Below are 11252 nucleotides of genomic sequence, written 5' to 3' on the forward strand. Positions count from 1 at the left end.
CCACAACAACTCGTTGTTGAGAGTTGTTCCCTGCTCGTAGGACTATTTTGATAATTGATGAGTCTCCAACCGGTAGCAAAATATACCTATACGACTAACTGGAGGGAAAGCGAATATTGGTCAACTTTAAGCTTTTGCAGGCTAATTCACTAACTATGACTTAACCCTTTGACGACAGCGGGGAAATATAAAAATTATTGATTTGGTGTTTATAGATAGGTAGTGTAGCAACGCTAGTGTAGGTGTATTGTTAGAATTATCAGGTACTAGCTGACTCCGCGCGGTTTTACCCGCGTGGTTCCCGTTCCCGTGGGAATACGGGGATAATATATAGCCTATAGCCTTCCTCGATAAATGGGCTATCTAACACTTAAAGAATTTTTCAAATCGGACCAGTAGTTCCTGAGATTAGCGCGTTCAATCAAACAAAGAAACAAATAAACAAACTCTTCAGCTTTATTATATTAGTATAGATATTCTACCTTATCAGCCGATAGACTTCCACTGCTGGACATAGGTCTCTTGTATGGACCTTCAAGCACTGTTCGAAGACTTTCATCTTCAAGCGCTGAGTTTCCCGAACGCTTCCAAGCCGAGCTGGATTGGATGTATAGGCTAATTTACATACAAATGTGAACCTTTGATTTGTGTAAAAGAGATCTGAGACTAGGCCTTGCATTTCTGCAAGTATCGACAACACACCAGTGACTAATAGTAGGCATGTAGAACATTAGATAAAGAAAATGATCAGAAATCGAGGTCGTTAGTTACCGTGGACAACAAACAAGAGTCCAAATTAATGTATCTCCCTGCCCTTGATTTATCGAGCCGCTGGATACGACGACGACTGCCATTTGTATCAATATAGGCGCAAGTACGGAGAGAGTTGAAACAGACGAGCGGCTAATAATCGAAATAGTTCTCTAGACTAGATCAGAGTCTTCCATAGTTGCTCGACCATTTTTGTATCTTTTTTAATTAAAATTCATTTTATACTATAGATTAATTAATTGATATTTTATACTATAGATTATATGTTACGTGCCTACAAAACCACTGCAAAAAGTGATCCGATATTTACTCCACAGCGCACACATGCTTTGCTTGTGCATTATTATTTTATGTTGAATTCCATTATATATTTTATGTACACAGTTTTTACAGTTCCTAAACACACATCTTATCATTGTATACAATATTTAGATATTATTTGTTTATATAACTTTCGTTTACCGCTCTTGTTCGCCATAGTTATGACGCGCTAGTCTCTATTATGAAATGATTTATATCTTTAACCCAAAAAAAAACATGTTTTATATTTACTTAATTACTTAAAAATTTATATAAATAAAGATTTATAAACTCTCTTACATATTGCTCTATTTTAACACAAAGCTTAAAATATTTTTAAACAACTCAAATAGCTTCTACTTTACACTCTTTTATCTACTTTTAATCTTGTCATTATGTCCTATCTGTTACGAATATAATACCTTTAATATCTCTGACATAGGATTAAGAAAAAACCTTTTAACGGCCTTATTCAAACTATTCTCATTAAAGCGTGGGTTTTGTAATTACGACTTTATACGAAGTTTGTGAGCCGTTTTGTTTTTCTTTTGGTTACTGATACAAAAATGTTTTTTGAGCCCGCGCAGACTGAAATAATTGTAGTGTGTTCTGCGTTCTGGGCACTGTAATATATTCGTAAGTAACACAAACGTTGAAACGGAGAACGTCATGACTATATAGGCCATTATGTGTGTTTTCATAACAATTTTAATTGCAATACTAGGTAAAGATTATTAGTATTAATATTTTGACGGCTTCCGTGGCGCAATGGAATGCGTTTTGTGAGTGGGATTTACAAGACGGAGGTCCTTTGGTTCGAGCTCCGGCTGGGCCGGCTGGGCCGGTCCAGGTCTGGCTGGTGGGAGGCTTCGGCCGTGGATAGTTACCACCCTTCCGGTAAAGACGTACCGCTAAGCGATTTAGCGTTCCGGTGCGATGTCGTGTAGAAACCGAAGTGAGTGTGGATTTTACAAGTTAGCCCGCTTCCATCTTAGCATCATCACTTACCATCAGGTGAGATTGTAATCAAGGGCTAACTTGTAAAGAATAAAAAAAAGTATAGTCATGCTTGGTTATTATGGTTAGTGGTACAATTATCACTAGCCAAAATATTTATTATATTAACAGGGAAACTGCGTAGGTACCCAAAGCGATTATTGTATCGCCGTACCTATATATATGGAAATATCTTATTTTTTATCGTTACTAAAGATCAGGGGAGAACACAGCTCTTGTGGATGGATGAAAAAATATATCGTTCAGAGTCTAGCTTACCAACCCATATTGGAGTAGATTTAAATAAAAAAAAGTAATAACTGTGGTAGGATGTAGAATATTCATTTAAGAAAGTACTTCTGTCAATTGTTAGCTGATATGTACCAACCTACGTGAATCTCCAAAAATAAAAAGATAGGTATCAATTTTTCTAACGATAACGATATTGGCAAATATTATATCACAAAAGATTGTAAGTCATATTTAGCAGTGAAAAATAATATTTGGAGTCATAAATCAAGGATTGATGCTAGTGTAAATAGCTTTGGCCATTCGGGTAGGGTGACCATGACGTGTAAATCTGTAACTCTTAAAAATAACTCAAACAGATCTTTAATTAACGGAAACGCTTATTAAAACTAAATAATGAATAGTTCGCTAATCATCCTATTATTTTTTTTACTTTTGTCAATTCTGAAATTAAATTATTAATTACGACGTAAAAAATTAAATCAAATACTTACGTATTAATTATTTTTATCGGATAGATTTAATAGAGTACAGTTGCCACTTTCACTTGGCATCTTTCACGTTTACACAATGTGTAAATTGCATATGAAATTTTTTAGTGTTCATGCATAGACACATAAACAAACTTACGTACAAACATAATGTGTAAATATTTTGAGGTACAAGTTGAATATAGTTTAGATAATAGCGAATATATCAACTAGCGGACACTCGCAATTTCACATGGAATCCCTAGTTATGTAAATCTCTTGCATTACTTTATTTATTGACGAAAACGGTAAAATTGGAAAAATCCGTGGCGTAGTTAAAAATATCTAGGCGTGTAAATCCGTAATCTACGTAGTTTAAAAGCGTATTAGCGTAAGTACATACAGATAAGCGACTTCGTTAAGATATAGTTTTGGCCAGGTACTGTCCTGCTCGTAGCTAAATGTGAGGTAACCCTACCCGAGCTGGCTAGCATAAATATTATTTAGGGGCCATCGATAACGTCTTGACACTGCAGAGGACGCTTAGCTTCAAGATCGCCTCGATATTTCAACGTTATCCCATGATCCCTACCGCTTTACGTGTTAGTTTAACATACAAACTTTTCTATAACTATTTTATTATATATACATGGTCATACAGTCTCCGCCATTGGCCATAATGGAACACAATTGGCACCTGCAACCGTAGGCGACTGATATATTCTTTTCATATTTCCCCCCATCATTCAATTCCGCATTGGAGCAGAATGGTGGGTCACAGCTCCATAACCCTCCTATAAGGTGCCATCAAATAAATTGATAATGATGATTTAAAAGTTTATTGCGTATTACCGTACACATCGCAAAGAACGCAAAACGCAGTCCGAGAGAGCCGCATGTTTAAAATATTGAAAACGGTTCATTTATTGCTTGTTCAATTTATATTTATTGCTTGATTAATGGCCCAGGAACTACTGGTCCTATTTGAAAAATTATTTCAGTGTTAGTTAGCCGGTTTATTGAGGAAGGCTATAGGTTATATATTATCTCCGTATTCTTATGGGAACGGGGACCACGCGGGTGAAACCGCGCGGCGTCAGCTATGGAAGACGGACAGATAATAATTAAGGTCAATAAAGTTATATCGTGACCTTTAGAAATAAAATATTATTGTTCGCAAATAACATCACAATAATATGTATAATTTGATTAAAAACGAACATTTTAATTCTTATGAAATCAAAATGGAAAACCCAAATTATATGCTTTATCATCTTTAGTATATAATAATAATAGTTTCCAAAAACAATATTATCGCTTACATTAGTCATTGTAAGAAACACATTCCTACTTCGTTTTTCGAATCCATAGGTTATTGAAATGCTCACCTTTCAGTTTTTAACTAACCCACTTTACCTGATGGTTGATTTATTTCTGATATTTTTTTTGATTGCCTTGCACCTTGCAACTTGGGACCCCAAACGTCCCAAGGTGCTGGAAAGAGCAATGTTGGTCGACCTCCTACTAGATGGACCGTAGACATCAAGCGGGTTACTGGGAGCCGCTGGATGCTGGCGGCTCGAGACAGTTGTGTTTGGAAGCCCATGCAAGAGACCTATGTCCAAGTGGACGTCCATCGGCTGTTAATGACGGATGACGAAGTGTACCCACCAATATCGAGGGTTCCTACTTGGTAGAGGTAGTCAACATTATGAAAAGTTCCTCCTAAGTTTCATGCTGCTCATGATTTCAATCTTTTCCTTAATATAAGCTAAGGCCTTATCTGACTTGCTCGAGTAATTCCTAAAATCCCGTCTTCGGCTCTCCAATGATACTGAGTATCCTTACTTTATTGGTCTAGGATCCCAGTTTACTCGACGACCTTCATCGAGCTATTTATTAGATAAAAAGTATTTAATATCAAATGAAATATGTCAATACATATATTCCAAATGGATGGCTAAATGTGTAACTTCAATCCAGGATATGGGCCATGGTCTCTGTGTGTCCGGAATTCAGGATAGATCTTTGACTACCATGATCGTAATATAATAATATTTATTTTATTATGATCACGTAATTACAATTATACATATATAACTAAATGCAATAATATTTAAATTACTAAGTAACCAACCTAACCTAAACTTATAACAAAAATAAAATAAAAGGAAATTAAAAAAAAAAGAAAATAAAAATTATATCTAGACTTAGGCGTCGTAGAATTCATCTGAATCGATGATCATTAGTATTGCCATACAACGTGGCAATACTGCCAGTCTTTAACTATTATCAGTGCTAGTCATTAGTGTCGATCTAGGTACCTGTTCTATCTATATATCTATCTTACTTCACTTATCTATCCAAGAGTTGTGACAGGAAGAAATAGTCAACATAACGTTTACATATCTTCATACTCTCGCACGCTCGAAAAATTTCAGTCCAGAATATACATTTAGGACTGAATTTTTTTTAGTCTACCCATTAGCGATATACGAGTAAGTATTCATTGAATATATTTCATTTGATCTAAAAAATGTTTTCATCTAATAACCAGCTCATTAAGGTCATAATAAGATATGGGATTCTATACCATATTTTTGAAACGACTCATCACTCACAGAGAGTGCTTATTTTTGATACAAACTTTTTCCTCCTAAAAGGATGAAAAGTAAGAACATATTTTGCCATTTTCTCAGAAACAACAATCCTTTGGCTGCAAGTTTCAAATAAATAAGTAACAAGTTTCATCAAAAGGTTACCTCTCATGTCAAAGCGTCTTGTTAAGAAAACCCTATCGGGGCTCTTTCTTCTCTGGAATTATTTAAGTAAGCTTTCGAGACAGTCGGAGAGGCCACAACCTCTCCAAGCTCTGATCGCCAATTTATCATGACATCTCTACGTGGAGATTATTCTGAAAGTGTTCGAAAATTGCGTCGTACTTTGTTTGTGTTTTAAATGGGGATGATGACTAGGTTTGAATATATTGATTTTTATAATAAATTCGGGTAAATAAGGTCAATGTCAACTAATTTATACATAAAAAGCAAAGATTGACTGGATATTCGCAAAATAAATAAGATTGTAAAATTTCAAAATCTATTAAAAATCTTTTATTGTAGTTAGATGAAAATTTTTGAAAAAACAATTTTAGCTTCCTTACATTAAAAGTGACATTTTTTAATATATGAACTATAAACATAAACGCAGAAATAACAAAGATATAAGTAATTTTGTTTGAACGCCCATACAAATCTAACGATCATTAATTGCCTACGACGTCATTAGTTTGTACCATTTTGTATGGGGCATTTTCAGGGATCCGCGGCAGCGCCGCAAATCTGACCCTTTAAATCCCTGTAGCTCCGAAAGTAATGATCGCAGATACCCTGTTACTTTTACAATATTGCTTTACTATTAGTATACTCTTAATTTATATACAGTTTAAAAAACTGACATCATCCCTATTATGTGAATATTTTTCATACTTTTATGAAGGCTTCTTCGATAGTTGACTGACCAACTCTAGTTAATTCTGATAATTTGATAATCATTTCTAAAAGCCACCCAAAAATAAGTAACATTTTATAATGTTTTTTTATTAATTATCAAACTAAAATTCCCATATCCCATAGTTGTGATCTAATCTAATTCATAATGATTGCTAACTGCGGTATTTTTCTTTATACAATTTAATATGGTTGACGTTCATATAACATGTTTTAAAGGAATAAAAATGCTTGGAGGCCGTTGGATCAGCTTCCACCTTCACACAGGAAGTAAAACTATAACAAATGTAAACAGTAATTGTTATCAATTGTAAATTATAATACTGTATGACTTTTTCAAAAGAGCAACTGTTGAGTTTCTTGCCGGTATCTTTTCAGCAGGACCTGCCTTTCGAACCGGTGGTAGAATTACAAATAGTCAACTGACGTGTCAAAAGTGCTTGTAAACTGAGCCTACTTGAAATAAATGATTTTTGATTTTGATTTTGAGGATTTACCTGTTTCTGAGAATACTTTTGCAATCATTTCTAGCTTTTGAATGACACATTTATTAATCGTATACTCGTAATTTGAGTCCCCTTACCATAATAAAGAAAAAAATATTGAAATTCACATTGCTACAAGTGCTTTGAATTTTTTTAGCACCCATTTTCAAAATCAAAATCAAAAATTCATTTATTTCAAGTAAGTCACTTGACTATTTGTCTACCACTGGTTCGGAAGGCAGGTTCTGCTGAGAAAAAACCGTCAAGAAACTCAACAGTTGCTCTTTTAAAAAAAAACATAGATACAGTATTAAAGTTTACAATTGATGACAACATTACAATTTCTTATAGTTTTAGCAATGGAGGCCATTGGATTAGTTTTCACCTTCACACAAAAAGTAAAACAAGCACCTTTATCATTAAGGAACTCATCAATGGTGTAGTAACCTCGACCAAGTAAATATTTTTCAACACATTGCTTTTTATCGTGCAGTTATAAAATAGGTGTTGCTAACACACTTCAAGAATCGCTCCGTCCGAGCGTTCCATTGAATACGTGCTTTACTTACAATATTACGATTTCGTACAAAATAGTATTAGTTTATTCAAGCATTTATCTAATAATTAAATCCATACTTGATTTGTATCGATATCGGGTCATAAGAAATACAAAGAGAAAAACAAAAAACCTGTAATTTTTATTTAAATTTTCAATTTTTCTGTTATTAAAATCGCATGAAATTTTTAGTACATATTTACATAATATTGTATAATTTTCCATTTTTCTTTTTTCTATTTTTCCATTTTGACTTTATTTTATTTTTAACCGATTTCAAAAAAGGGCGAGGTTCTCAATTGGACGCGTATTTTATTCCGTTTTGAAATGTTTATCCCATAACACAACCATTTGTTGATCGACCAGAATGGTTTAATTATTAAAGTAATATCATAAATTACTTTAAAGTAATCTGTAAGGGAAAATTACTTAAAATCATGGTAAAATTACATGACACAAGTCACGTACACTTACAATTCCTGCTAAAATCTTTAGATACCTGTTTGTCAGCAATAGTATTTTCACCCATAACGAGTGCATAATCAAATGACGTCACAAAATTGGGGGCTGAACACAATTAGTAGACGAGACACGAAAGCGAATGAGGTTAATTCTTAAGCGAATTGCGAGGGAAATTGCGTCCTACTTCCTTGCGAATTGCTTGATTGGGCACTGGGACGATTAGCGAACTAGCGACCTGCTGATTTACCTTTTTTCGATAAAAAAAAAACGTGAGTAACTGCGTATTGTAATTTGAATGAGGCAGTGGTGGATTTACAAACATGCCTCCTACTGACCTTTGAAATTCGCTATCCTACTCTCATTTTTTATTTACATAAAGACAAATGAGAGTATTCAGGTATAGTTCAATAGTTAAGTCACGCAAATTTTAATTTAAGTAAGTATTAACTTAACTTAACTTTGTAAGTATTTAACTCTTACACTACTTACTGTACTAAAATTCAAATTTATTAAATTTAGTAAATTTTTTTTATGTTACCTCTATTTGGAGATGGTTTTCTTTATTTCTGTTGACCAAATGTTTATGGCCAAAGAAGTAAAGTAACTCGGCTATAACTATACTATCAACCAAGCTCACTGCAATACATTAAAAACGTGCCCAAAAATGTACACTCATTCATCAACATTGAATTTTGTTATCTTAAGGGCGTGGTTTTGCTAAATAACATTATGAATCATATTATAAAGTTATTTAAACAAATATATTAAATAGGGTTAATGATAATGAAGTTGTTTGGAGGAAAATGCGAGTCTGTGATCGCCAGACCTTTGTTATTTTAGAAAAGATAAAGTTTGTCAGTCCTTGGTCATAACTTAGGTTATTACGGTAAATAAGTTTGGACCGTAATGTCTTTGGTAGATGAAGTACTACGAAAACGAAGTATTATAGGATTTACTTAAATCCTTTATTAGTATAGGATAAGTACTTAAATCCTATACTAATATAGGATTTAAGTACTATTAATTAAAAAAAAAATTAAAATTAGCTTAATGAGGATAGTCCTTGAAAGCTGCTACCCATGGTCCAATCTTCATAGTTTTCTTCTGAGGCATGTCAGGCTATTCCAGACTCTGTCCATTGCCTATGGTAGGAGTATGGACAAACTTTGAGCTTTTATAAAATTACGAAGGTCTGGCAACCACAGGATCTTTGATTTCCTCCAACTGTATGTTGTGAACTTCCTCCACATCTATATGAGTATGATATACCTATTACGTATTATATTAATAAATGTCTGTAAATACGTCAGACACTATCGAACTTAATTGCTTGAGGACAGGTCATGTTGACGTCAAGCGATTCTAACTTTTAAACTACTATTGTAGGTATCTTTAGGTATTTTATACAAGAGTAAGAGCGGGGGCACACGATTCGTTGCATCGTCCTATATAGATATATCTGTGGCATGTCACAGTGGGATGGGCAAACAGATAAAATATATCGATATATATAGTATCGATATTTTTCAAATGTATCTATCTATACATATTTTCTAAAAATATCGATATTTTGATACATCGATATTTGTTTGTGGTCGTTTGTGGTCTCTGCAGTCTTCACTGCACAGACCACAAACGGGGCATAGACTATAGACGATTTTCCGATTTGAAATTTTTTTATAGTGTTAGAGAGCCCATTTATCGAGGAAGGCTATAGGCTACATATTATCCCTGTATTCCTACGGGAACGGAAACCACGCGGGTGAAACCGCGCGGCGTCAGCTAGTGTTACACAGAATCTCAATTTCGTATATGTCAACTAACATTCGTCAAAGATAGTGAATTAGCTTGTTGCTGGCTTGTTCACTAATTTGGTCTTTATTAACAACCTATTAAAATAAACATCACATCAACTGAGAATTGTCATCTACCTAGTGTATGATATACACGAAGGGTTGGCAGTAAGTACCGGAATACATTTGTCACATAGGATCTCCGTTTCGTGTATGTTAACTAATAAACGTCATTTTTATATTACTTTTTTTTTCTTTTTTTTTATATAAATATAATAAATATACTTAAACAATACACATCACTATAGCACTCTAGGCCCAAAGTAAGCATACAGAGTAGCTTGTGTTATGGGTACTAAGATAGTTGATATTATAATATTCATATACATTTATATACTACATATAAATACTTATATAATGTATAAATACAGACACTGGAAAAAACCCATGCTCATCACACAATTATTTTCCAGTTGTGGGAATCAAACCCACGGCCGTGGATGCAGAAAGCAGGGTCACTACCCACTGCGCCACGCGGCCGTCTAATTTTAATTAACGTCAATTACTGTTAATTAACGTCAGGTAGGATAGTCAAGCACTACAGTCATCTTCAAAATAAAAAAAAACAGCGTATTTGTAGTCAGTAAGCACTTTTGTAGTCAGTAAACACATTTGTACGAGTTACTGTAAAGCATACGTAATTGAGGCAGATAGGTAGTCACACTACAACAACTAAATTAGCCTCAATTTTTTAAATACTTACGTAACAAAATCTAAACTTATTTTATATAGAGGGCAGATTTGACTGTTTGTTTGTTTGAAACTATTAAACTAAAAAAACTCAATTTATTTTAAAAATTCTTTCACCATTAAAAAGGCTACATCTTTACCAAATAACATAGGCTATATTTTATCCCCGTATACCTAATAGAACGGGAAACATGCGAGAGAAACCGCAGAGTTCTGCTAGCTAGTGTTAGATAAATTACTACCGCCTACAACAAGTTTATTGATTGCTTGTATTATATTTGGAAATAAAATTATTCGAGTCTCGACTACCAACAACATAAAGGAAAATTCAAGTAATAATTAAGTATGGGCATAACAGAAACTGGTAAATCCACAGATGACGCATACGATCATCGCGAGCTATTTAATGTAGGTAAGTATGGTTAACAAAAAAGTTATATAAAGACAAGTTAATAAGAGAAACAAAATACTTTCGCCATAATAGCTCAACGGTAAGAGCGGTCGGATTCATCACCGAGGGGTGATGGTTCGATCCCCGCCCCGTTAGTCTATTTTTATATCCACTTCTAATACAGTCTTTCCCGACTAGTTGGAGGGGAATGGGAATATTGGTTATATTAACAAAAAAAAATATGGCGAATATTCTTTAAAAAAAAAAAAACTTCAAAATCTTTTTGCAATAACAAATTCATAGCTTCATGAAAGATTTATACTTCATTTTCATTATCTTATGATAAAATAATTTAAAATGGCTTGATTTTAAACATAACCAGATAGGACCTAACCAAACTTAATATTTTTTTTCATAAGTTAACTTCAGTTTACTTTTACAGTATTGCAAGTTAATGTTATTTTAAATTTTCTCAAAAGCCAGTTTTTAGAGAACTCTGATTTTACTTTGTGAAGCCCGT

Source organism: Bicyclus anynana, chromosome 9 (assembly GCF_947172395.1).
Source record: "Bicyclus anynana chromosome 9, ilBicAnyn1.1, whole genome shotgun sequence".
NCBI lineage: Eukaryota > Metazoa > Arthropoda > Insecta > Lepidoptera > Nymphalidae > Bicyclus > Bicyclus anynana.